This window comes from Muntiacus reevesi, chromosome 15 (assembly GCF_963930625.1).
Source record: "Muntiacus reevesi chromosome 15, mMunRee1.1, whole genome shotgun sequence".
NCBI lineage: Eukaryota > Metazoa > Chordata > Mammalia > Artiodactyla > Cervidae > Muntiacus > Muntiacus reevesi.
Genome location: NC_089263.1, coordinates 17,160,179 through 17,187,214, shown reverse-complemented (window position 1 = coordinate 17,187,214; position 27,036 = coordinate 17,160,179). Strand labels below are relative to the sequence as shown.

Sequence of the window (27,036 nt, the reverse complement as noted above, 5' to 3'; positions counted from 1 at the left end):
CATGTAGCTCTCTCCTCTGCTTATGTTTTTTCTAAAGTGGATTCTCAATATTTCCTGTCATCTGGTGCAGCTAGTGAGGGAGGGTGATGTAAGCCCAGACCTGGGGAGGTGTGGACATGACAACAGACTCTTAAGGGCTTATCCCCTCTCTGCACTAAAGTTTTTGATTATGACTGAAAAGCATAACTAGGTGTGAAGAGTAAGTAGAAACTGTTAAAAAATAATCAGCCTTTTAAAATACACTCCCATTCTTATGATCTCCATTGCTATTGGTTTTAGATTTACTCTACAATATGAATCATTAGAATTACATCAAGTGGATCAATCTATTTATTTACAAAATATTTAGTGAAAGCAGTGTATGTGTGTGAGTAGGGGAGCAGAGCAGGGCCAGAGAAGCACGTGGGCTTTTTCCAATGAGCCTCTCTTAGCTCTAATCAAATAGATCCACTTGAAAAACAAGCAAGGGAAAAATCCTACAGAGATGATTGTATATTAAAACACGGGAATTGTTTGCAGGAGCAACTGAAGGGCTAAAGCATGAATCATCGTGAAACACATGAGAAATGTTAAGAAGAACAGCCTAAAAATAGTCTCTTTGTCATTTATTTTCTGTTGGGCTCTCTTTCCTTTGTCCTAGCAGGGTATTCTCTTCCCAGTGAAAGGAGAAATAGGGTCATCACAGGTTGAGAGTCAGTGATGCACCCACAGGAGCAAGAACTGTAGCCTTGGACTTCCCTGGTGATTCAGTGGTAAAGAATCTGCCTGCCAATGCAGGGGGCACGTGTTTGATCCCTAGTCCAGGAAGATTACACATACCATGGAGCAACCAAGCCTGTGAGCCACAACTGCCAAGCTTGTGCTCTAGAGCCCAGGAGCCACAACTGCTGAAGCCCGAGCGCCTAGTGTCTGTGTGTGCAACAAGGGAAGCTACAGCAGCGAGAAGCAGAGAGTAGCCCCTGCTCGCTGCAAAAAGGGAAAAGACCTGCAAGCAGCGAAGACCCAGCACAGGGGAAAAAAAAAAAAAAAAAAATATATATATATATATATATATATAAATCCAACTGCCAAGCTGAGATTTTCAAGGGAAGTTTATAAAGCCTGGGGAAGAAGAGAAACACCTGAGTAAGACAGGAGTCTATTCTTCAAAGGTACATTTCAGGATGTGACAGGTTACTAATCTAGGGACTCCAAACTGGGTTGCACTTAGGTAGGCCTTGGAGCTCTGGACTTAGATGAAGTAGGAGAGTATGATGGGGAAGTGACATAATTAGCATGTTGGGAACAATGTCAAGCTCAATAATTAACCATAGAACATATGACTCAGGGCCAATTTTCCATAAGGGAAAACTGGGTCACAATACTAAACAGAATCTACATGAATTTGTAGGTGAGGCCAAAGTGTCTTTAGCCTTTTCGGTGTCAGTCACCACTTTGTATGGGAGTAGAGAGGAGAGATTACTCCTATGGCCAGAAATGCTCCTTAGAGCTAAGTTTATGACCCCACTTTCTCCTTACACAAGCCCTTCAGTTTCAGCAAAGAAACTAAGACCCAGAGATCAAGAAATTATTCCTGGGACACTGCTAATGTTAATGGAAGAGCTGGGATGAGAACCTTTCTGCCTAATGACAAATATGCCAATATTTCTACTCCACTGTACTGTTTGATAATAAAGACAGTGAATACAAGGTGGGGTGAAAAGTTTGCCAACCATGGGGTGATGTGGAAGAAAAAGCTGAGGCCATCTAGGTGGTATTGGGAGAAAGGAGAAGGCCTGAATTGGGGGCATTGGACCTTATTGTTATCAGCATCTTCTGAGCAATTAAGCTGCCTGGTCATAGGGCAATGGGCAACAAAAGTGCGTGCATACCTTGGGGCCAATGCTAGTGTCACAAAAGGTTGGATGGAAAGTTTGAATGGATTGAATAGGTGGCCCCATCCCTGTTACAATCATAAACCCTGAATGAATTTGAATATGGCAGGAGTGGGTTGGCAGGGTTGCCAAATAGCGGGGAAAATATTTTACCAATTCACTCTTGCCTCTAGAGCTATGCCAATAGAATGTGTTCAGTTTATGGGGAAGGAGGCACAAGAGGGAGGGGATATATATATATATTCAATTATATTGAATTATGGCTGATTCAAGTTATTGTATGGCAAGGCACTAAAACATTGTAAAGCAATTATCTTTCAATTTAAAAAACAACAAAAAAGAAAAACTCAAACAATAAAATTATTTTTGTATGTAAAAAAAGTTGTACAGACATATGATGTGCTGTCTTATTCCCATTTTACAGATGCTCATCACAGCAACAGATGTCCAATAAGTGGAAAACAACTTGTGTGTTCACATTAGATGGGCATTAAGTAGTTCCAATTCTTTAATATGTTTAGGTTGGTCATTTACTAAAATATCAATACAGTCTACTCAGAGCATTTATTTTTTAGTGATGCAAGAGAATGTACATGCTCCAGTAGAAGATGAGAACTGGCTTGGTTTCTTTTTAAAATTTTTATTGAAATATAGTTGATTTACAGTGTTGTATTCATTTCTGCTCTGCAGTGAAGTGATTCAGTTATACATACATATTCTTTTTCATATCATTTTCCATTATAGTTTATCATGATTTGGTTTCTAAAAAGTGATAGAAGATATGGGACAGAATCCAAAAGGAGAAACACTGCTTGTTCAGATATTGCTGTTATTGGTTATAAAAATAATAATAGTAAATAAAGTACTCATAATTGCTAAAATAGAAAATAAAAGTACTGAATACTATGTGTATACTCTAATAGTAAAACACTAACTATAAATGCATACTAAAAATGTTAAATACTAAAATATATAATAAAAGATCACTAAAATAGAAAAATAATGGCTTAATTTGTATAATTTGTGTAAGCTATAAATTATAATCTATATGTATCATTTTATTCTGCTCTATTGTCAGTAGATAGGCATGGTGGTTGTACATCCCAGTCAAACACTGTAAAAAGAAATTTCCAGAGATAGCTTCTTTTAGGCTCATTTTATAGTAAGATGAATATATTCTATAATAGAAAAAGTAAGAGCCTCTAATGATTAATCCATTCTGGATATTTTTCAATTTATATCCAGAAAATTAAATGAAAGTGACAAACACACCTTGGGGATCATGTTGGGTGCTGATATGAGATATGAAGATAAACAAGCTATAGCCGAGCCCAGGAGGGGCCTCTGTCTTTGGGGAGAGATGCTATGTAAGTTCTTGGAAAGAAAAATAATTATAAATTATTGGAGTGATAGTTCAAGGCTGGTTGAGATGAAATGTCTCCAGGGAACTCACCAAGCTGATTGATAACCAGAGGTATTCAGGCAAGAGAGAATTGATTGAGTGCCATTGCATTTAGTTAGGAAAGGCTTTTCCTGAGGAGTTGGACTGGGATATGTGAGTTGCAGAGTCTCCAGGCAGAGATATTAGACCTTCCTTTTGATGAATTCTAACCTGGTGGTTCAGTGGTAAAGAATCCACCCGCCAGTGCATGAGATGCAGGAGATGTGGGTTCAATCCTTGGGTTGGGAAGATCTCCTGGAGAAGGGAATGGCTACTCACTCCGGTATTCTTGCCTGGGAAACCCCATGGACAGAGGAGCCTGGTGGGCTATGATCCATGAGGTCCCAAAAGAGTCTGGCATGGTTTCAGTCAGTTCAGTCACTCAGTCGTGTCTGACTCTTTGTAACCCCATGGACTGTAGCATGCCAGGCTTCCCTGTCCTTCACCAACTCCCGGAGCTTGCTCAAACTCATGTCCATCAGGTCGGTGCTGCTATCCAACCATCTCATCCTTTGTTGTCCCCTTCTCCTCCTGCCTTCAACCTTTCCTTGCATCAGGGTCTTTTCCAATGAATCCGTTCTTTGTATCAAGTGGCCAAAGTATTGGAATTTCAGCTTTAGCAACAGTCCTTCCAATGAACATTCAGGACTGATTTCCTTTAGGATGGATTGATTTGATCTCCTTGCAGTCTAAGGGACTCTCAAGAGTCTTCTCCAACACCACAGTTCAAAAGCATCATTTCTTTGGCACTCGGCTTTCTTTATAGTCCAACTCACACATCCATACATGACTACTGAAAAAACCACAGCTTTGACTAGATGGACCTTTCTCTTCCAAGTAATTTCTCTGCTTTTTAATATGCTGTCTAGATTGGTCATAGCTTTTCTTCCAAGGGGTAAGTGTCTTTTAATTTCATGGCTGCAGTCAGGATCTGCAGTGATTTTGGAGCCCAAAACAATAAAGTCTCTCACTGTTTCTATTGTTTCCCCATCTATTTGCCATGAAGTGATGGGACCAGATGCCATGATCTTAGTTTTCCGAATGTTGAATTTTAAGCCAAGTTTTTCACTCTCCCCTTTCACTTTCATCAAGAGACTCTTTAATTTTTCTTTGCTTTCTGCCATAAGGGTGATGTCATCTGCAGTCTGAAGTTATTGATATTTCTCCCAGCATTCTTGATTCCACTTTGTGCTTCATCCAACCTGGCATTTCTCGTGATGTATTCTGCATGTAAGTTAAATAAGCAGGGTGAAAATATACAGCCTTGACATACTCCTTTCCCAATTTGGAACCAGTCTGTTGTTCATGTCCAGTTCTAACTGTTGCTTCTTGACCTGCATATAGATTTCTCAGGAGGCAGGTAAGGTGGTCTGGTATTCCCATCTTTTTAAGAATTTTCCACATTTTGTTGTGATCCACACAGTTAAAGGCTTTGGTGTAGTCAATAAAGCATAAGTAGATGTTTTACTGGAACTCTTGCTTTCTCGATGGATCTCTGGACTTTTCTTGATAATTCCCCTACTCCACCATACTGAAGATGCTTAATGCTTACAGACCTTGGAGATGGTGTGATCCCTTCAGTGGTGTCCTGTCAAATGTTTAACAGCCACATGGCCTAAAATAATTAATGATCACATATATATGTATAAGATATTTGAGTGTATGTATGTATGTACATTTCATGAATTTATTATAACTTTTGTTTATATAAAGGATACCTAATACATAGTATACAAATAAGAGCAATTTGTACACAACTCTTCATTGAAATTTCTATATGGCCAACTGATTCTTACGAAATGATTATTTTTATTTTTTATGAACTCTTATTTCTATCCCCAACCTGTAGTTTCGATTAATAAATGAGTGTAGCTCTATAACGAATGCTGATAGATAACTTTTGTTTATGTCAATGAGTAAATTGAAAATGAGACAACAAAGACACGTGTGGGAACTTGACTCATTCATCAATGACATGACTGACTTCTCTGCTGATTTGATAGTTTTCACATAATGGAAGAGTGTTTCTTTAAAATTTCTGTGCCATACTCACACAGTAATGGCTAAGGATGCACTTTTAAGTGTAATTTGCATTATTAGCATTGTTTTCATAATTTTCTATAGCTTTCTACATAGACAATCTACAGAATAATAAACCATGCCCTGATGTGCAGTATTTGCTGATTTTCATATTGGTAATACTCTCATCCTTCTCAGTTTTAAGTTACCAACATGACATCATTAAATACAATAGACATGAACAAACTAAAGGGAACAGTTAGTGTGAAGTATAATAAAATAATTAGGAATTTTGAGTAGTATCTTTGTGTATCATATGTGAATGAAAAATTAATTGATCTAGGAAAGGAATGAAAATTTTCACTCATTTGAGGATTATAACCCCAGAAGAGCATCTCAGAAAGCTGTAAGGACTGTTCTGCCTTTAGAACTCAAGGCACAGTTATATAAGTATTTTGAGACAGAGGTGCGTGCATGCTCAGTAGCTTAGTTGTGTCTGTCTCTTTGCAACCCCATGGACTTTAGCCTCACCAGGCTCCTCTGTCCATGGGATTATTCAGGCAAGAATACTGGAGTGGGTAGCCATGCCCTTCTCCAGGGGGTCTTCCCAATTCAGGGATCAAACCTGTGTCTCTTACTTCTGCAGTGACAGGTGGATTCTTTACCACTAGCATCACCATGCCTAGGTATGGGCTGTACGTTAAGTAATGTATTATTGACAGTTTACACAATTCAGATCTAAGAGCTATGTGACCCCTTATCAAGAAGGAATGTTATCTTTAGAGAATTGTCTTGTTGATGCTGGGAGACTGTTGCTCTTTATGATTGAGCAGGTATTTCTTTGATGGAGGAGGTCTGGTCCACGCATAAAGCAGATATACAATGCATGGTACTGGGAGAGAGAAGGCCAAAGGGCAGAGAAACTTTTTTGTTTAAATTTGTCTTTCCATAAAATGTGAGTTTTATCTCATACAAAAAGTATATTTAATTATCAGTTTATATCATTTAAATGTTAATAATAACTGATATTCAGCGACGGCTTTTCAAAATGTTAAACACTTAGCAATCAGCTCTCCCTGACTGGTATAAGTTAGATCCAGCACACTGGTCTCTCCTGTCTCCCTCTGAACTTCATTCATACTTGCTATGCCCTGCTAATGAAGTCCTTCTTTCTTGGCTCTTAAAACAGGGGGGAAGGGGGCAGGGCACAACTTTAAAAGAATGACACAGCCTGAGGACACAACATAAACTAACAGAACCAAACAGGTCCAAGATGGCAGACGAGTTGACTTCCACTAGACCTTGGGTGCATGGGTAGTAAGTCACTTCAGTTGTCTGACTCTTTACAGTCCTATGGACTGTAGCCTGCCAGGCTCCTCTGTCAATTACCCAGGCAAGAATACTGGAGCAGGTTGCCCTGTGCATCTCTTATGTCTCCTGCATTGAAAGGCAGGTTCTTTACCACTAGCACCACCTGGGAAGTCCCTTGAGCCTTAGTATATGCTCATTGTAAGACACCAGCATATGATAAATGACCACCCATAGACCCAGGGACAGTTCTGAGGCTGATCATCAAAGATCAAAAGGTGGACGGTGGCCCAATTCCTGTCGCTTCTCTAAAATAGTTGGGATAATCCTTCCATTTCGGCATCCTAAGTGGCGCTAGTGGTAAAGAACCTGCCTGCCAATGCAGGAGATGTAAGAGATGCAGGTTTGATCCCATGATCAGAAAGATCCCCTGGAGAAGGACATGGCAACCCACCCCAGTATTCTTGCTTGGGAAATCCCATGGACAGAGGAGCCTGACGGGCTACAGTCCATGAAGTTGCAAAGAGTCAGACACAAATGAGCACACACACACACACACACACACACACACACACACACACACACAACAATCCTCTCTTTCATTAGCCTATGAAATTATCCAGCCCATAAAAACTAACCATGCTGTATTTCAAGGCCTCCTCCCTTCTGAAACAGCCCATCCTCTGTCTATGGAATGTGTTTCTCTCTAAATAAATCCACTTCTTACCTGTTGCTTTGTCTCTCACTGAATTATTTCTGTGATGAGACATCCATAACCTGAGCTTAACTAAGTCCTGAAACCAGGGGTGTGATCTCAGTTAAAAGACTGTGGGTTTTGGCCCCATTGGAGTCCCAGCTGCATGGATCCGAGTCCCAATCTGACTTACACAGTTTCAATACTGTTTATTGAAAAATGACATAATGGGCTTCCCCAGGGGCTCAACGATAAGGAATCCACCGGTAGAGCACAAGACAGGTTTGATTCTTGTGTTAGGAAGATCTCCTGGAGGAATGCACGGTAACCCACTCTAGTATTCTTGCCTGGAGAATCCCATGGACTGAGGAGCCTGGTGGGCTCCAGTCCACAGGGTTGCTAAGAGTCAGAAACTACTGAAGCAACTTAGCACGCACACATGTAAAGTAACATAACACTGCCTTGTCTGTGACTTGGAGCTATTTAATCTATTTCTCAAGGTCACCACACATTTTTGTTCTCTTGTTCTGAGAGGGCACCTGTCAATCAAGGTGCAGTTTCTGATGAAGCTTGTTCGGTTTCTTCAGTTTGGCTGGTGAGAGATGTCACCTCCATATGGTTCATTCCACTGCTATAAATGCACCCACTGGCCCTAGCCTTACTTTGAGGCGCTCTCAGATGCAAGTTGTTCCGCTTTACATCCATGCTGTAACTCATTAAAACTGTGTTTCACTCCGGCGTTCTGCTCATTACAATGGGCCGAGAGAGCTTTGCTTCTGGGAAGCACGGTTATAATGAGGGCAGAGTGTTCAGCGCAAAAACAGCTTCTAATAGCTCATTAGGAAAATTGACTAGTTAGGCAGAACTTCTGCTCACTCGCTTTGACTAAAGATCTGAAAACCTTCCCTTCTAGGGACATGGATGATCTAGCTGGGGTCCCACAGCCAGAGCTGGCCAGGCTGGTAAGAAGCTCAGGCTTCATCTTGGAAATGCCTTGGAGTTGCCTAGAGGTCGGGTGGTGGGTAGACCCTCAACGAGGCTGATCATTTGCCTGAGGAACCAGCCACTGCTTTCTGTATGCACTGGGGTTTGCTGGTGTAAGAATGGGGGAAGGGATAGAAGGAAAGGAGAGGAAGGAGGGAGAGGGGGAGAGAGAGGCAGTGACCACCCCTTACCCTTACCTTGACCCTGCCGGATATGAGCTAGATGCTATCAGGTGGTTGGTTAGGAAACTTGGAATTTCCAGTCGTATTCTCAGAAGTTCCTCCGGTTTGTGCCTCATAGGCATTTCCTCAGCTCTTGATTAAAGATAGCCCAATTTGGGCCTCTTACCTCAATGAAAATCATCATCATTATTATGGTAATTAAGACCATCATTTCCCGGAGTCACCGGAAAATCAGCGTCAAACCAGTTCAAGGACACAAAGATTGAGGCGAGCTTGGATTTAGTCAGCCAATTTGTGTCGCCAAGTTGCAATCATCGGACTTTGTGCTTTTCAAACTTTATAAATATAGTTTTTAAACCGAGAAACTATTTCTTCATGGAACATCTTACATGGAGCTCAATCTATAAAATTGATATAAAGGGAGCTTCTGTGGTTGGAAGGTGGGGGAGGGCCTGGGACTCTGCTGCTTCGGTTCCCTGCAGGGGTCTTCAAGGTGCCCCTTTTGAAGTTCCTTAGGGCAGACTGAAACCACTCTCACCCATATCAAAGGCCCAAATGATGTCCCTCCCCTTTGACCCCAGCAATCCTACTCTCGGAAGTGTAATATAATAAAACACCTGGGACTTCCTTGGAGGTCCAGTGGTTAAGAATCAGCTTTCCAATGCAGGGGCCATGGGTTCAATACCTGGTCTGGGAAATAAGATCCCACATACTGTGCCACAGGGTCAAATGTATCAACAAAAATTCTTTATTTTTGTAAAAAATTATTTATTGTGCTTATTTTCTAATAACCAAATGAGAGCTGAAGAAGTTTGCCCAGGATGTTCATCTCAACTTTGTCCATAATTTTGAAAATTTTATAAGGCTAATGAAATGCTTCTTAAGAATAGGTTTGATTAAACAAATTACAGTATGTGTATATAAAGTAGAATAATAACAGTTCATTAAGTATGATGTGAATATGTGTTTACAACATGGGAAAATAACCTTTCATACTGGTGAGCGGGATTTTAAAAAAGAGCAGACAACAACATGAATATGACATCATTTGTACAATATATGCATGGAAGGATGCACATCAAAGTATTGTCATTTTCTGGGATTTAGGATCATGTTTTATTTATTTTATTATGCAATTTCTGTTCTTCTCAATTATTTATAATAAGCATACATTATTTTTCCAAAAAGAATTTAAAAAGCACTCAAAAATTTCATTAAAAGGGAAGAAAGAAATCGTTTCTTTCAATGCCTTTCAATGCCTTTCATACACCACCCTTGACCTATTTGAGGCAACCGAACTTTTTCAAAACAAGTAGTCTAGAGATTTCTGCCTTTCCAGAATTAAGGAGGCTGGTGTTAGTAGCCCTTGGTGACCATGGCCTGTTGGCTTCAGGAGACTTGGAAACCAGCATATGGAGACCACCTTTCACACGTCTCTAGGCTGCAGACTAGCCATATATATGCATCTCTGTGTGTGCTGGGGGTGAGGACTGGAGAGGGGGTGCCTGGGCCTACCTGGCCCTTTCTCTATTTGTCCCTCTGTGGTCAAGGGATCTGTCATCTATTTGGGGCAATCACATGGGGCTGAAACAATAAAAATCCTGCTTCACTGGCCCTCTGCACCCTGGGAAGCATTCCTCGAGTAACCCGAAGTGTGTCCAGCACTGCACTGTGCTGAGTCCACTCTGCCAGCAGGCCTCCTGCTCTCTCGGATGTCCATGGGGGCTGACCCGACATCAGGTTTCATGTCCACCTGAAGACTGGCACCTCCCCTGGTGCCCCCAAGACGCGAGAGTCACATGGCATCTGGTTGTGAGTGGCAGAGGCTTGTTGTATTTTGTAGGTCATGTCCAGTCAGTGAGAGAATGCCTGCGTGGTGGCGCTCATGCGTCCTTTTTCCCTAATTCATAGGATTCCATCAGCTTCTGCCTACATCCCTTTGCACAAAGCTCCAACACCGGTCTGTGGACCTAGGCTGGAAGGCAGATGCCCGGTGTCCCTCAGGGGAACTCTACCCTCAGGTGCCAGCCAGTCACCATCCCCCTACGTGGTCTTTTCCTCTAAGGCAAATATATGCCTGCAGAAGTCATGTGCGAGTCAGTAGGCTACCAGGCCGTGGCTCACCTGCCTTGATCTTAGCCCAGAACTTGCCCATGCTTTTCTTCCTTACCTCCAGCTGCTCCCTGTAGGATCTTTTCAAGTTTTGGAAAACAGAAACCAAAGCGTAATATCCCAGCTCCACCAATTGCCCAGGAGGTCTTTATACCTTTTATGGAGCTTTGATTCATGTTGCCCTGCTTACCTGTGACCTCAGCTACAGTGGGAAGGATGAGGGGAAGGACCTCAAGACATAGAGAAGGTTCACTGTGTTAAAACACAGCTCTCTGGGTTTCATCCTCACAGCTTCGTGCTGGTGAAGAGTTGAGCCAGTGAGGCTCAGATAAGTAAGCTGTCCCAAATCATCCCATTAGGAAGCTACTAAATGAATTTGAACTTTGACCTGTTGTTCTTGTTCTTATTCAGTCACTAAATCATGACAAAAAAGGAAGAGAAGCAAAAGGAAAAGGAGAAAAGGAAAGATATATGCATTTTTATGCAGCGTTCCAAAGAATAGGAAGGAGAGATAAAAAAACCTTCCTCAGTGATCAAAGAAAAGAAATAGAGGAAAACAATAGAATAGGAAAAACTAGAAATCTCTTCAAGAAAATTAGAGATACCAAGGGGACATTTCATGCGAAGATGGGGACAATAAAGGACAGAAATGGCATGGACCTAACAGAGGCAGAAGATTTCAGACAAGGTGGCAAGAATACATAGAATAACTACACATAAAAGATCTTCATGACCCAGATAACCATGATGCTGTGATCACCCACCTAGAGCCAGACATCCTGGAATGCGAAGTCAAGTGGGCCTTAGGAAGCATCACTAGGAGCAAAGCTAGTCTGGAGGTGATGGAATTCCAGTTGAGCTATTTCAAATCCTAAAAGATGATGCTGTGAAAGTGCTGCACTCAATATGCCAGCAAATTTGGAAAACTCAACAGTGACCACAGGACTGGAAAAGGTCAATCTTTCACTAGAATCCTAAAGAAAGGCAATGCCAAAGAATGTTCAAGCTACCACATAATGACACTCATCTCACACTCTAGCAAAGTAATGCTCAAAATCCTCCAAACCAGGCTTCAACAGTATGTGAACCATGAACTTCCAGATGTTCAAGCTGGATTTGGAAAAGGCAGAGGAACCAGAGATCCAGTTTCTGGATTTTGTTAGAATATGTCTGCTGGGTCTGTATGATGTTGGACGATCATGCTCAGTGAGTTTTAGTGTTGATTTTAGTCTCTAAGTCATGTGTTTTGCGACCCCATGGACTCTAGCCTGCCAGGCTTCTCTGTCCTTGGAATTCTCCAGGCAAGAATACTGGAGTGGGTAGCCATTCCTTGCTATTATGAATTTATTACTCTGATTATGAGTATGATTACGTGCAAGCAAAGGTGTTGCAGGACTGATTCAGTATCAGACTTGCTGAAATATCTTAGGATGCTCTGAATTAGGAGGGGGGAAGAGGCATGACATTGGGAGCCCTCAGAAGGACTCCTCTCCATTATCACCACTGATCACTTGGCACTTCAGCCAGATTTCAGGAGCAGGGAGCAGGTTAATAAACTTCCACATGTGATATCTTACTTCATCTTCAGGACAGTTCTGTAAGGGAACGTGGGAGATCTTGTTTTCCAATGATGGCTGACGTGGTATTTCCCTTCTCATATTTTCTAGAACTTGGCCATCCCTCCATCAGGAGCTGAATACACATTCCCTGTCTTGAAGCTGGGCAGACTTATGGCTCAATTACAGCCCAGAGAAGACATCAAAAGTGACAGAGCATGACTTCCAGGGTGATACACTTCTCTCTCATTGATAAAGACACTCACCTTTGGAGCCCTGAGTCACCCTAGAAGTCCAACTCTCCTGAATCCTCAGTGCTGCAAGAGACCCCTGCTGGCTTGACAGGGGCCCTGCATTTCAAGTTCTCCCCGTCCAGACATCAGATCTGTAAGTACATGAACGTTCCAATGTTTCTAGTTTCTTAGCTGTCAGGTCTGTCCTAGGTGAGACATCACAGAGAGAGACCAGGTGACCTGCTTTGTCCTTTCCAAATTATTGACCTTCAAAATCTGTGAGCATTATCAAATGGTGGCTTTATATCACTGGGTGTGAGGTGGTTTGTTACACACCAATAGTTATCGGAATTGAAGTTCTTCTTTTACTAAGATGACGACCTTGCACAATCACATGGCAAGTCATTGACAAATTTGAGATTCACTCTCCAGGGCTTCCTGACTGGAGATTTCATGCTCCTTAGACTATGCTACACTTTTCTGCTCATTGGAGGGGTGAGGACTGTCGTGTTCCTAACTTGCTGGAGCTCAGAGGTACTGAGAGGGGTGGAGGAGAGGAGTTGGCCATTGTAGAGTGTCCCAGAGTTGGGCTCCTGTTGGAAACAGCTGAGCCAGGGTGGGACCAAAAGAACTGACCCTTTAGAGCATAGACAGACTGGATTCAGACTCTGCACACAATTCTGTCCTCTTAGGGAAAAAAAAAAAATCCCAGCCCCTGGTGTTTTGGTGTTTGCAGCTGCTTCTGTTGTGAAATGCAACACATGTCCACCTGTGCGCTGATTTGATGAGCGTCTATGAGAACATCTTCTGGGGTTATAATTCCTCGAGTTCTGGATAGAAGACAACACAAGGACTCGCAGCATTTCAGCCCCACTCCCCTATATCAGGAGACGGTGCAGAATTTGGTCTCTTTCAGAGGCTTCTGGGGCTCGGGGCGGAGCAGTGGGACTCCTCCAATCCTGTATGCAGTTGCTGTTAACCAGTCCTGAGCTGGCTCTAGCGGTTACCCTCTCTTGCTTAACCTACACTGTGAAGCCATCTCTGACTCCTCTAGGCAAATCTGGCTGATTCTTCCTGTATCTTTCTCCAGAACCATGTACAGAATTCTTTTAAGGGACATATTCCATTGTGTTGTTTACTTACCCATCTGAGTCCTTATCAGACTCAATTCCTCAGGGGCAGAGAATGGATTTTCTTCATCCTCAACACCTACAGCATCTGACACAGAGGAGGAACTTGGAGAGTTTATTAATACACCTTTGATTTTAATTGACCACCTACTTTCAAGTTGTTTATATGAATTGACTCAGTCCTCAAAAACAGCCCCGTGAAACAGGCATGATTATATCCTGTGATGGTTCATTTTCTGTGTCACATTTATTGGCCATCAGTGCCCAGAGATTTGGTTAAACATTATTCTGATGTTTCTGTGAGGGTGTTTTGGATGAGGTTATATTTCAATTGGTGAACTTTGAGTAAAGAAGATGACCCTTTATAAAGTGAAGGAGCTAAATGATACAATCAGTTGAAGGTCTGAGTAGAACGAAAGACTTACATCTCTCACACAAGAGGGAATTTTGCCAGCAGAGGGCTTTTGGACATAGAAGCCCATTACGACATTGTCTCTCCCTGGGTCTCAAAGCTGTGGGTCCACCCTTCACACCTTGGTCTTGCTGGGTTCCACAATCACATGAGCAAATCCCTTCAAGTCAATTCTTTCTCTCTGTACATACAAACATCATGTTGGTTCTCTTTCCCTGGAGGACTCTGACTAATGCATATCCCCATTAACAGGTGGGGAGATTTAGGCCCAGAAAGAATGCTATTTGTCCAGGTTTATATGGTAATAAGGCTTCCCTGATGCCTTAGACAGTAAAGAATCTGCCTGCAATGCAGGAGACCTGGGTTTGATCCTTGGGTCGAGAAGATCCCTTGGAGGAGGAAATGACAACCTACTCCAGTATTCTTTCCTGGAAAGTTCCATGGACAGAGGAGCCTGGCAGGCTGCAGTCCGTGAGGTTGCAAAGAGTCAGACAGGACTGAGGACACACACAGTTCCTGCTTTTAGCACTGGACATTCCAGATTCTGAGAACCCACTTAACCTTGTACCAGGGCAAACTGGTACAGTTAATCTTCCTGGATACAAATACAGCTCTGAGGTAGAATTGTTGGGTAAGATTTTTCATGGGACCTACTTATACTAAATGTGTGTGTGTGTGTACAAAATTTTATTTATTTTTAATTAATTAATTAATTTATTTATTTAATGTAGTTGTGCCCTATGTTGGCTCAGAAGGTAAAGAATCCACTTGCAATGCAAGAGACCTGGGTTCGGTCTCCAGGTGAGGAAGATCCCCTGGAGAAGTAAATGGCAATCTACTCCAGTATTCTTGTTGGGGAAATCCCGTGGACAGAGGTTGCAAAGAGTTGGACACGACTGAGTGACTAACACTTTCACTTTTACACTTAACATTTTATTTATTTAGTTTTGGCTGCACTGGGTCTGCGTTTGTGTGCATGGGCCTGTGTCCTATGTTTTTATTTCTGTATCTGGCAACCGTACTCTGAGATGTTTGCTGTGTTGTTACCAATGAAGAAACAAGCTGTTTATTATTTGGAGTAGTCCCCACATGGGGCAGAGTGGGAAATTCTTTGTCTTCTTGCTAAGAAAGGATGGGGTTTAAAGGAAGCTAAACATGACTGGTTGGGTAATGAGCATCTTTAACTCAGACTTGGCTGTAGTATCCATAGTTAGGAGTTGGTCTAATTGCTAAGTGCATGAACTCCCAGAACCAGCAGGCCAGGTTCCAACATGGGGTCTGCTATTTACTGCCTCTGCTGCCCTGGACAAGCTATTTCATCCTTTGGTGCCTCCATTTCCTCACTGGATAGGTGGGGCCATGGTGGTACTTACCTCCTAGGATTAATGTGATGATTCAACAGTTTGATATGCATTTTTTTAAATTGGAGTATAACTGTTTTACAATGTTGTGTTAATTTCTGCTGTACACCAAAGTGAATCAGCTATATGTGCACATACACGCCCTCCCTCCCTCTGGGAACTCTCTCCCACCACAGCCTGCCATCTTACTCCATCCCCCCACCCCACTCCTTCCCCCACCCCACTCCATCCCCCACCCCACTCCATCCCCTATCCCCACTCCATCCCCTCACCCCACTTCATCCCCCCACACCACTCCATCCCCCCAGCCCACTCCATCCCCTCACCCCACTCCATCCCCTCACCCCACTCCATCCCCCCACCCCACTCCATCCCCTATCCCCACTCCATCCCCTCACCCCACTCCATCCCCCCACCCCACTCCATCCCTCATCCCCACTCCATCCCCCATCCCCACTCCATCCCCCCATCCCCACTCCATCCCCCCACCCCACTCCTCTAGGTCATCACAGAGCCCTGAGCTGAGCTTCCTGTGCTGTTCGGCAGCTTCCCACTAGCTGTCTATTTCATACATGGCAGTGCACAAACATCACTCTCAATTTCCTGATTCATCTCACCCCTCTATCCCCACACTACCTGAGTGTGCACATCTGTTCTCTTAAGTCTGCAAGTAGCTTCATCTCTACCATTTTTCTAGATTGCTCTGAACAGAGCTTAGCATGCAGTAGGGCTAGTTTTTGCCTTGCTGGCATTCCTCCTCCTTTGGCTTACACCACTTATACTCCCATCCTTCCAAACTCTTGGGCCCAGTGATCTCTGAATCCAGGATGGTCACATGATAAGGCCTAGTCCAGGACCCTTCCAGAGCCCAGACCAGTAATTGCTACAAGGACAACAAGAATGGGCATAGAGCACAGGTCAGCCCAATTAGGGTCAATCCCCTGGCTTTTGTTAGGGAATGGGGGGAGAAGAGCCCTTTCTCCCTGTAGCTGGTCCCTATGAAAGGGTATGATCCTGGATAACTGGGGAACCTATATAAGTATGTATACCTGAGAACAGGGCCTGGGAGTGGAGAAGAACAGAGTCCTGCTATCCCAATGCAAGCCCCTGGACCAGCCTGGCCTTGCAAGTGGCTGAGAGCATCACCTGGGAGTTGACTTGTGGATGGGAACCCCACACAGCCTTGGCTTCTTCCACCTCCCTGTTCCCCACTCCCTTGGTTCAATGGGGATGATAATAGCTCCTCTTTAGGTGGTGCTGTGAAGATGGCATGGGTGTTATATATAAAGTGTTTAGAATAGTGTCGTGCACAGTGTATATTCTCAATAAATATTGACTGTTACCATCACCACTGAATGCTTCTGTTCTGCAAGGCCATACAGCCTCTTTGGGGCCCACGTTGGTTCAAGTAAAATGTCTGTCATTTGTTACCAGGAGAATTAATGCTAATAAAAATGCATTTGCAGAGTGCACAGAATTCTAGAATGACTTGGATGCCTCTCTAGAGACAACAAAGGGGCTATTTGGCAAGAATAACTTGGACAGGTAGCTCATCAAGAAGAGAAATTTGAATGAGAGTTCATGGATGAAAGCAGTGGTTCTGAAAATTGAATCCCTTGGGGAATTTGTTAAAACACAGATTGTTGAACCCCCACCTCCAGTGTTTTTGGTTCATAAAGTCTGGGTGGGTCTTGAGAATTAGCATTTCTTTGTTTTTATTTTTTTGAGAATTTGCATTTCTAACCATTTCTAACAAGCTTCTGGGTGATGCTCTGCTGAGGTTTCTGGTCTCTGGACTCTTTGAAAGTCACTCATTAGTGAAAGGCCAAAGCAATGACATTTATTATTAGTTTTATTTTAGTAAGTCTCGTATCATGCCTGCTATAAAGAAGACACTGTTTTGAGTACTTTACAAATACTAATGTATTTCATTTTCACAGAAGGTTTTTTTTTTTTTAACATAGCCACTATCACTATTTTGCAAAGGAGAAAGCTGAAGCACAGAAAAGTAACATGTCATGCCCCAATTTTGTTAATGGAGAGCTAGGAAATACACCCAGGCATCTTGGGTGACCATAGCCTCTATTTTAGGCTGTCTCTCAGACCAACTCAGTGGATATGAGTTTGAGCAAACTCCGGGAGATGGTGGACAGGGAAACCTGGCATGCTGCAGTCCCTGGGGTTGCAAACAGTTGGACACGGCTGAGCCATTGAACAACAACTCACTAATTGCTGATATCTAGAAAATGAAAGGATTTGAAAACTACAGAGGCTTGAGCCCCACTGCAGGCTGTGGTTCTCTGCATTTGGACGGGATGTGTCTATATAGGTCTGCCAGCTTTAGAAAGCTGCTCAGATGACTGAGACTGTGGGCCTGAGAAGTGGAAGGCTTGCCTTTGATCCTGGCTCCCAGCCTCTCAGCAGGTGTGCCTTCTCCCTGAGGAGGGCCTCTGCAGAGTTCAGGGGTGCAAGCAAGGGCGGCTCAGGAGAAAGCTCCTCTCCACTGGAAGTGTTGGGATTGCAGGCGGAGCAGCCACCTGAAGCCAGAGCATCTCACTGGACTTCCCTGGTGGCTCAGATGATAAAGAATCTGCTTACAACGTAGGAGACCTGGGTTCAATCTCTGGGTCATGAACATCCCTTGGAGATGTTCCTTGGAGAAGGGAATGGCTACCCACTCCAGTATTCTTGCCTGGAGAATCCCATGGACAGAGGCAACTGGCAGGCTATAGTCATGGGGTTGCAAAGTGTAAAAGAGGTCGAACAGGACTGAGTGACTAACACTTTCAAGATCAGATACGATCTTTAGCAATGATTAGCATTTCTGCAGCTCCACTTGCTTTATTTTGTTACATTCCTTGCTTGTCTGCCTGTTTCCAATTACTGAGGGAAGCTCAGACCAGGCTTGGGAAAACCAGCCCAGGAACTTGTGTTTTGCTCACAGGATGGTGTTTCCATGCGGTTTCCATTGGTTTGTTGATTTATTCTTAGGGAGGAAAGGGACACTAGATAAGAAACTTGTCCTACTTCTCACACTGGAAGGTGCTTGCATGTCCTTTTGTATGAACTCAGTTTGCAGTGCTGGAAATAATGTGTTTGTGTGTGCTCAGTCACGTCTGACTCTTTGTGACCCCATGGACTGTAGCCTGCCAGGCTCCTCTGTCCATGGGATTATCCCAGCAAGAATATTGAGTGGGTTGCCATGCCCTCCTCCAGGGATCTTCCCGCTTCCAAACCCAGGGATCAAGCCTGCATATCCTGCACTGCAGGCAGATTCCTTAATGCTGAGCCTCTGGGAAAGCTCAATAGTAGTCCCACTCCGGTATTCTTGCCTGGGAAATTCTATGGACAAAGGAGCCTGATGGGCTTTAATCCGTGGGGTCACAAAAGAGTCAGACACAACTTAGCAACTAAACAAAAATAGCAACAAATATAGAGATAACCCACTCCTCCTTTCCTTCCAACTTCCCCAACCACCATTGCTTCTCTCCTCCAAGCTACTTTTACAAAAGAGGAAACCATGGCACAGAGAAGGGAGCTGACTTTCACAGCTCTTGGACAATGGGTTTTAAAATTGGGGTACACAAGGAGGAAATAATTTTTAAGACAGGATAATCCAAAAGTTGATCTTTGCATGAGTCTCGGTGGGGATGAAGGCTCTCCTCTGTTTTCAGTTAGTTTAACCATACTGCCTAGATTTCCCCATGACCTTGACAAAGTACAGCTTTGCCCTCAAGGATATGGTAGAATCATCTTGGCCACTGGGGCTAGCATAGCAAAAATAACTCAGCAGGGTCATTGGGCTTTGTTTTGTGTTTGCTTTTGTTTTGATTTAAAATACCACAATTTCACTCTTCAGGAAGCAGTTCAGACAGACTTGAAATAGTAATGGAACTGTCTCCTACTCATGTGATGGAGAAAATTTCGTTCTCCTTTCATTCATCACTGGTTTGTTGAGGGAGAAGTTCTCTGTGGAGGGAGAAAGAAAAAGACACACAAGCCAAAGCCTTACTTCAGGAGCTTACAGAATAGTGAGGGATGGAAACCCCTTTAGGGCAACGTACAGAAAAATCCTACACAGGGGACCGGAGGATGGGGACTTGAATAGACATTTATTATGCATAGGTGAAACCCTGCAACTCAGATCGACACAAACCCACACGCTGGGACTCAAACCCAGCCCAAACCCAGATCGGAACTGGAACCCATGGTCTTTTAACTGAGATCCCATACCTGATCTCAGGACTTAATGAAGCTCGGGTTCTTGATGTCTCACTGCAGATAGAATTCAGTGAGACACAAAGTGATGGGCAAGAAGTGGGTCTATTATAAGAGGGAAACACACTCCACAGACAGAGGGTGGGCCGTCTCAGAGGATGAGGGTGGCCTGGAAATACGGTGTGTTGTTTTTATGGTTGGGTAATTTCATAGGCTAATGAGTGGGAGGATTATTCCAACTATTCGGGAAGGGGTGGAGATTTCCTGAAATTGGGTCACTATCCACTTTTTGATCTTTGCTGGTTAGCTTCAGGACTCTGATGGCCCTGGTGTGTGTGTGTGTGTGTCATTGTACTGATGGGTGTGTCATTTAGCTTATGCTAATGTATTACAATGAGCATATAATGAGACTCAAGGTCCATTGGAAGTCAGATCTTCCATCATCTTAAACCTATGTGTTTCTAACCAGTTTTTATCATATTCTATGACCTTATCATTCTTTTAAAGGCTGTCTCCCAAAACCCTATGGTACTAATATAACAGATGAGGCTACTGAGGCTTAGAGAGAATAGGTAAATTTCTCAAGATCTCAGAATCAGTGATAGAGCCAGGTTCTAACACTCTGTTTACTTAGGTTCAATGTTTGTGTTATCTCTGCTCTTCCATGAGCTACCAAGCATGAAGGTGCAAGTTAGTAGGTAGATTTTAACAGACAGACACATGCATACATATTTGATATGAAGAAGGTGGTTTAACAGGGGTGCCTAGTAAAGGAATCCTAGAAGAGTCTGTGTTTATATTACAGTGGTCCCCATCCATTTTGGCACCAGGGTCCAATTTCATGGAAGACAATTTTTCCATCGACTGGAGTGGAGTCTGGTCCACCCCAGGCAGATATATTACATTTTTTGTGCACTTTATTTCTATCATGATTATATCAGCTCCACCTCAGATCAGCAGGCATTAGATCCTGGGGGTTAAAGACTACTGGTTTATAAGATCAGCATAGAGATGAGCATTCCAGGTGGGAAAAAGACACAATAGTGCAGTGAAAATTGGAAGGTCCATGCAAGTTTGTAGAACCACATGTAGTTATGATTGCCAGGAATACATGCATTGTGTAGGAAAGTAATGGGAAATTGGAACAAAAGGAAATTTGTGGGCAAGTTAAAAGACAAAGTAGACTGCTAAGCCTAGAATGCTAGACTCTGCGTGATATGGCTATTGGGTGCTGGTATATGGCCATCTGTCACAATTTCACGCAAGGCTACAGTTCTCTCAACCAAGGCCCAATCAAACTCAATGTGACATTGTCCCCTGGACCCCAAAGAATTGCTTCAGATTGCTGACATTGCCCCAATTTTTATGGACTGATGTCAGCATCTGCACAAGCTACTGTCAGTCCACTTCAGTCATAATATGCATTAGCACTGGGAAGAAAACCCAAACAGTCTTGAAACAGCCCCTCAGCCCCCTTTGTCAGAGTAATCTGATCCAGAGATAGCCCCCACATATGGAGCATCCCTGAGAGCATGGCAAAGAACCACAGCACTCCCAGCAGAGGGTCTTCATATCCAACCTCTTCTGACTTATGCTCGCCTTACTCCCTACCTCCTCCACCCACATGCCATCTCATAACCTCCTGTAAATTCCTCTCCAGCTGATTCCTTCCCCAGACTCTCTGCTTCAAGACAGCACCAGTTGTGTTTCAAGCTCCCTTTACTTCTCTGGCCACCTTGGGAAGGACACTCACCCTGATGTTGATTCATTAATCCTCATGCCATGTGTTTGCTTAGTTTGCTTCAAGTCTGTTCACTGTCATTATCTGCAGTGCATTCTTCAGAAAGCTGAGGAATTAAATAAAAAATAGCATGGTGTGTTCCCCATACTGATGACAGTGTCCACACTTTATATTTCCTTTTGCCAAAATATGATTGAGTGAAACATAGAGGTAAGTCTTTCATGGGAATAGGAAGGGAAGAAGTCAATGAAGGCAATAGCTTTAAGAGTAAATCCTGGAAAAAAACAGGAGAAGCATATTGTATGTGCATATATGACTGATCCAAGGTAGATAGTTATGAACAGCCCCAAACAGCTTTGATTTTTTATGTATGAAAACCTTGGACATTTTGTTATTATTTATAATTGAGGTATAGTTAATTTATAGTGTGTTAATTTCAAGTGTACAGCAAAGTGATTCATTAATGTATATATATTCCTTTCCAGTATACATTATTCCATGATATTGGGGGACTTCTCTGGTGGTCAAGTGGTTAAGACTTCATCTTCCATTGTAGGCAGTGCAGGTTTGGTCCCTGGTCAGGGAGCTAAGATACCACATGCCTCCTGGCCAAAAAACCAGAGATGAAACAGAAGAAATATTATATAAGATATTGAGTATAGTTCCCTGTGCTGTACAGTAGGTCCTTGTTTACCTATTTTATATATAGTAATGTGTATATGTTAGCCCCATGCTTCTAGTTTGCCCTTCTCATCGCCTTTGGTAACTATAAGTTTGCTTTCTATATCTGTGAGTTTATTTCTGTTTTGTAAATAAGTTCATTTGAATCATTTATTGATTTTTTTTAGATTCCCCATATAAGTGATACCACATAGTATTTATCTTTGTCTGTCTGATTTACTTCACTTAGTATGATCATCTCTAGGCCCATCCATGCACCTTGGATCTTTTTAATGCTAGCTGAGAGGTTGATTTCTCTCTGTTCAAACACTGCCTGTACCCTGTTGGACACCTATTTTAAGTTTTTATATCCAAAAAGTGGGACTTCCCTGGTGGCTCAGATGGTAAAGAATCTGCCTGCAATGCAGGCAACCTGGGTTCTATCCCTGGGTGGGGAAGATCCCCGGGAGAAGGAAATGGCTCCAGTATTCTTTGCCTGTTGAATTTCATGGACAGAATAAGCCTGGTGGGCTATACAGTCCATGGTATTGCAAAATGTCAGACTTGACTGGGTGACTAGCACATCCAAAAAAAAAATTATTCCACTGTGAATCAAATTCCACTGTGGAAACAGCAGCATATAAAAAGACATTGGCCCTGAAATTAAGGAGGATCCATTGTAGTCAGATGGCTGAAGGATAACTGAGATACTGTACAATACACAAAATAAAGACACAGAAAAGGACAATGAACCATACCTATGTGGAAGGGTGTTAGGGCAAATTTTAAGAAGGACAAATGGTGACATTTGAGCTGAACCCTAAAGGATGTATAGGATTTCATGGGGAACAGCAGTGAATGGTGGAAAGGGAGAAGGCAATGGATGACATTCAAGGCAGAAGGAATAGCCTGCATGAAGGCATAGAGAACAGGAAGAGCAAAGAGACGGTGAGAAGGATAATGTGGCTGACTCCGTATAAGAAGGAAAGGAGTAGAAGGCAATGCTCTTTTCCCCTGGTCTCTTTTCCAACTTGTTGGCTGTGCTTCTCTGTCTCTGCAAGCTCACAATTCTTTGCCTGGTCATTAGAGATTAAATGTCCTCAAGACTTGATTTTGAAATAAATAAATAAACTTCTTAGAGACTAGGCATTAAATAAGTGTGCAGATCAGAAGAATCTGATTTTGAGCCTGCTTTTCTTCTATTCCATGTCCTCTTGGGCAACCTTATTCACCCTTGGTTTCAATCTCACCTATATGAGACTATCAATTCAGTTTAGTCACTCAGTTGTGTCCAACTCTTTGCGACCCCATGGACTGCAGCATGCCAGGCTTCCCCATCATCACCAACTCCCAGAGCTTGCTCAAATTCATGTCCATCAAGTTGGTGATGCCATCCAACCAACTCATCCTCTGTCATCCCCTACTCCTCCTGCCTTCAGCCTTTCCCAGCATCAGGGTCTTTTTCAAATGAGTCAGTTCTTTGTTTCAGGTGGCCAAAGCATTGGAGTTTCAGCTTCAGCATCAGTCCTTCCAATGAATATTCAGGACTGATTTCCTTTAGGATGGGCTGGTTGAATCTCCTTGTAGTCCAAGAGACTCTCAAGAGTCTTCTCCAACACCACAGTTCAAAAGCAGCAATTCTTCAGCACTCAGCTTTCTTTATAACCGAACTCTCACATTCATACATGAATACTGGAAAAACCATAGCTTTGACTACACGAACCTTTGTTGGCAAAGTAATATCTCTGCTTTTTAATATGATGTCTAGATTTGTCATAGTTTTTTTTCCAAGGAGCAATCGTCTTTTAATTTCATGGTTGCAGTCACCATCTGCAGTGATTTTGGAGCCTCCAAAAATAAAGTCTGTCACTGTTTCCTCTGTATCTCCATCTGTTTGCTATGAAGTGATGGAACTGGATGCTATGGTCTTAGTTTTCTGAATGGTAAGTTTTAAGCCAACTTTTTCACTCTCCTCTTTTACTTTCATCAAGAGGCTCTTTAGTTCTTTGCTTTCTGCCATAAAGGTGGTATCATCTGCATATCTGAGGTTATTGATATTTCTCTTGGCAATCTTGATTCCAGCTTGTGCTTCATTTAACCCGGCATTTCTCATGATGTACTCTGCATATAAGTTAAATAAGCAGGGTGACAATATACAACCTTGACGTACTCCTTTTCCTATTTGGAGCAAGTCTGTTGTCCCATGTCCAGTTCTAGCTGTTGCTTCCTGACCTGCATACAGGTTTATCAAGAGGCAGGTCAGGTGGTCTGGTATTCCCATCTCTTTAAGAATTTTCCACAGTCTTTTGTGATCCACACAGTCAAAGGCTTTGGTGTAGTCAATAAAGCAGAAGTAGATGTTTTTCTGGAACTCTCTTGCTTTTTCTATGATCCAGCTGATGTTTGCAATTTGATCTCTGGTTCCTCTGCCTTTTCTAAATCCAGCTTGAACATCTGGAAGGTCACAGTTCACGTACTGTTGAAGCCTGGCTTGAAAGATTTTGAGCATTTCTTCGCTAGCATGTGAGATAAATGCAATTATGCCGTAGTTTGAACATTCTTTGGCATTTCATTTCTTTGGGATTCTAATGAAAACTGACCATTTCCCATCCTGTGGCCATTACTGTTTTCCAAAGTGGCTGGCATATTAAGTGCAGCACTTTCACAGTCTCATCTTTTAGGATTTGACATAGCTCAACTAGAATTCCATCACTTCCACTAGCTTTGTTCATAGTGATGGTTCTCAAGGCCCACTTGACTTCATATTCCAGGATGTCTGGCTCTAGATGAGTGATCACACCATCGTGGTTATCTGGGTCGTGAAAACTTTTTTGTATAGTTCTTCTGTGTATTCTTGTCACCTCTTCTTAATATCTTCTGCTTCTGTTAGGTCCATACCATTTCTGTCATTTATTGTGACCATCTTTGCATGGAATGTTCCCTTGGTATCTCTTATTTTCTTGGAAAGATCTCTAGTCTTTCCCATTCTATTGTTTTCCTCTATTTCTTTTCATTGATCAGTAAGGAAGGCTTTCTTATCTCTCCTTGCTATTCTTTGGAACTCTGCATTCAAATGGGTATATCTTTCCTTTTTCCCTTTGCATTTTTGCAAAAAAGTTTTTCTTCTTTTCTCAGCTATTTGTAAGGCCTCCTCAGACAACCATTTTGCCTTTTATCATTTCTTTTTCTTGGGGATGGTCTTGATCACTGCCTCTGGTACAATGTCACAAACCTGCATCCATAGTTCTTCAGGCACTCTCTCTATCAGATGGAGATCAGTGGAGAAATAACTCCAGAAAGAATGAAGAGATGGAACCAAAGCAAAAAACACCCAGCTGTGAATGTGACTGGTGATAGAAGTAAAGTCCAATGCTATAAAGAGCAATATTGCATAGAATCCTGGGATGTTAGGTCCTTGAATCAGGCAAATTGAAAGTGGCCAAACAGGAAATGGCAAGAGTGAGCATCAGCATTTTAGGTATCAGTGAACTAAAATGGACTGGAATGGGTGAATTTAACTCAGGAGACCATTATATCTACTACTGTGGGCAAGAATCCCTTAGAAGAAATGGAGTAGTTATATAGTTAACTATAGTTATATAGTTAACCATCATATAGTTAACAAAAGACTCTGAAATATATTACTTGGATGCAGTCTCAAAAACGACAGAATGATCTCTGTTCATTTCCAAGGCAAACCATTCAATATCACAGGAATCCAAGTCTATGCCCTGACCAGTAATGCTGAAGAAGCTGAAGTTGAACGGTTCTATGAAGACCTACAAGACCTTCTAGAACTAACACCCAAAAAAGTTGTCTTTTTCCTCATAGGGGACTGGAATGCAAAAGTAGGAAGTCAAGAGATACCTGGAATAACAGGCAAATTTGGCCATGGAATACAAAACAAAGCACGTCAAATGCTAACAGAGTTTTGCCAAGAGAATACACTGGTGATTGCAAACACCCTCTTCCAACAACACAAGAGAAGACTACACATGGACATCGCCAGATGGTCAGTAACGAAATCAGATTGATTGTATTCTTTGCAGCCGAAGATGGAGAAGCTCTATACAGTTAGCAAAAACAAGACTGGGAGCTAACTGTGGCTTAGATCAATGCCAAATTCAGACTTAAATAGAAGAAAGAAGGGAAAACCACTAAACCATTCAGGTATGACCTAAATCAAATCCCTTACTATTATTATACAATGGAAGTGACATATAGCTTCAAGGGATTAGATCTGATAGACAGAGTGCCTGATGAACTATGGATGGAGGTTCATGACATTGTACCAGAGGCAGTGATCAAGACCATCCTCAAGAAAAATGAAACGAGAATATCATGGGAATTCATTTATTTAGTTCAGAGACTGACCTCTAGTTCAAATTCCCAGTATGCATATGCTACTTGGAAGTCTCAAAGGTATCAAATTTGGTTAAATGTTGAGCCCCTGATCTTTACTCTTAACCTTTACTATTAACCTGGTTCCTCTTTCAGTGATCAGCACCATCATCTACTAGTTTCACAAGTGGGACAGTATCTTGAACACTGGCATTATCCCAAACACCTCTCCCCAACTTTCTCACCCAATTCACTTCTAATAATGTTGATATTACTTCTTCAGTATTTCTCAAATCCACCCACTACTATCCATTTTTATCAAGTCCATAGCAGTTGAAGTTACAATTTTATACCTTAACCATTGCACAGTATATCCTAGCAAGTTCTTCTGTTTCTACTCTTAATCTCACTTTAAAGTCTCCAGTTCAAAGTAAGGGAATCCTTAAAAAATAGAAATTTGAGCACTATGGTGAATTGTAGATCATAGAAATTTTTCTTAGTATAGAACTATGTTCATTGGATAAATACTGCATGGCTGGCTGGAGGAAAAAAATAAGGGAATTTCTTAAAAATTAGGCATTAAATAGTGCAGATCAGCAGAATAGAACACTTGCCATGGTGGTTTATAATCTGGGTTTCAATGGACCATTTATACCAGAAAAATAAATTAAAGATTGACCTAAGAGAGGACAGGAATAAAAACAGACACTGAGAATAAATCTAAGACTTAGAAATAATGACATCCTCATGAAGAAAAATAGGAAAAAAGA

At 42.3% G+C, this 27,036-nt stretch overlaps 1 long non-coding RNA gene across 2 annotated transcripts in view; it reads left to right on the top strand.

Moving 5' to 3' along the window:
• The window catches only part of LOC136147537 (uncharacterized), a 512,485-nt gene that overhangs the window by 109,374 nt on the left and 376,075 nt on the right, over positions 1-27,036 (top strand). For both annotated transcript variants that reach the window (XR_010659211.1, XR_010659210.1), the window contains exon 2: positions 12,282-12,557. This is a non-coding gene — a long non-coding RNA (uncharacterized lncRNA). The remainder of the gene's footprint in view (positions 1-12,281; positions 12,558-27,036) is intronic.